Here is a 2,222-nt window from a genome sequence, read left to right as displayed (position 1 = left end):
TTGTTCAATCATTAATAATTTCTTCCTATGAAACTCCAATTCATTCATAGCTTCTGCCATCTGTTTCTCTAAATCCATTATTTCCTTTGTGATTTTGCCCCTCTCAACAACAAATCTTTATTTGTTTCTTTCCAAATCTTCAATGATCTTATCGGAGGCCAGCCATCGCCTTTTGATTTCCAAATAAGCCATAACTCTTTGTGCCACAAACATGTCAACAACAACAACAATAATATAATTTTTTTTTTAATAAATTAAAAGGAAATCAAATTCATCAATTTTAAATCATAGAATTCACCTCTTCTAATGTAAGTTCTTCAAGATCTTTTTTAGACATTGTTTTTAACCTATTGGGAGGGGCTGAAACTTGAACTTCTTCATCACACACCTTTTTACGCTTGGTTCATCTGATAAGTGGCAGCTTTTCTATATCTTCATATTTATCTTCATTTTTTAATGTAGATGGTCCCACAGAAATAGCGCCCATCAATTTGGGTGTAGAAGTTGATCTTGAAGCTGTTAAATTTGGGGATTTAATGTTGATATCCACTACAACCAGTGAAAAAAAAAAAAGTTACATGAGAATCAGTTAATAAACAAATAAAAAGTGATCATATAAAAAATTGCAATACCTCTTTTGAATTGAAGAATGGAGTATTTCTCCAACATATCGAAAACATCGAATGTTTGTTGATTTTGAATAAACTTCTCCAATGTCTGGATGCCAGGTTCCTTCACATCTATTTTACCGAGATTCTGGAAGGGTATTGTAGCTTTTGTCCATTTTGTGGGTATTCCACCCCAACTTTTTTTGCAACCCAACAAAAAATATCTATCACTCCATCCTCGCACTTTATTTGATAATCCAGTTAACAGTACTTGGCCTTTTCTACCCTCGATAAAATAAAATGGACTATTCAGCCTCTTTTTCAATGCATAGAAGTAGTTAAAAATATAAAACATGGGTAGAATATCGTGCATTAAACACAGACTTTCAAAACTCAAAATTAATCTCCAGGCATTGGGATGGAGCTAAGTGGGTGCAATGTTATAACAAATCATGACTTCTTCCACAAACGAAGAGAAAGGAGGCACAATCCCACACTAGAGAAAAATTTCAAAAAAGGTGAAAAACCCAGGAGTGGTCTCCGAATTTATAAAAGATTTAAAACCATTGCATGGTAATAAATCAAAATCGTCGGCGATATTGTAATGTTTTTGAAATTGCAAAAGATCAGTACATGCAACTGTGCTAGGAAGTTCTCTGTGTGACATTGTTAGACAGAAAAATGAGATACAGATAAAACCCAGTAAGAAAGACTGAAATTACCCACAAATTGTTGGTTGATGCAAGTAAAAACAAAGTTGAACAATAATATGAGTCGATAAAAACAATCAATTTTGAAGTGCAACTGTGATTACAAAGTCAATGATAAAATGTCCTTAATCCCTAATTTGCTTTTAAAGATAATGAACATGTTAAACGATGATGTTTTAACCAAGCGGAAGATGTCCAACTCCAAATATAATTACACCTAATAAATATATAATTAATTATGAACTTCATGGTTTCATTATTGTTAAAAAAAAATATAAAGATATATCGAACTATTAATTTCCTAATGATTTATTTTGTAAAATTTAATTTGCTCATTAATGTATTGCTCTTAATAAACTGCAAGTGAGATGAATCTGATCCTATAAATAAATGATGAGGTATAATATGAGGCATTTATAAATACATATATATAAATAGTTATGTGAATTTCAAAAGACTCATGCGTTGTAAATGTTATAGAATATCATGTTTGACTAGTTATTGAAATTAATAACATCTCTCAGAGAGAGAGAGAGAGATTTTTCTCAACGTTAGATTGGTATTATTTTATGTATGGTGTGTTTGATCTACTTTAAGGTTTACATTTTCTTTTTTCTTTATATCGTACTACTTTTGTTTCTTAAATAATTTATGCATAATACTATTTACATCCTTTTTACCATTGTATTTCTCTTACATCTTTATTTTATTGTTCGTTAACATAGATATATACAGTTGGATGAAACGATTGCTCCTTATAGTTACAGTGTGATTCCTATTAAAGGTAATGAATATATTCTTTCTGTGAACTATTTTTTTACAATTGTTAAATTGAATATCGATTGTGATATCAGATTCAAATAACTCAAGTTTTTTATACAAGTGAATTTGACAATCCTAATTT

Source organism: Pistacia vera, unplaced genomic scaffold (genome assembly GCF_008641045.1).
Source record: "Pistacia vera cultivar Batoury unplaced genomic scaffold, PisVer_v2 Contig433, whole genome shotgun sequence".
In the NCBI taxonomy this organism is placed as follows: domain Eukaryota; kingdom Viridiplantae; phylum Streptophyta; class Magnoliopsida; order Sapindales; family Anacardiaceae; genus Pistacia; species Pistacia vera.
This window is presented reverse-complemented; position numbering follows the sequence as displayed.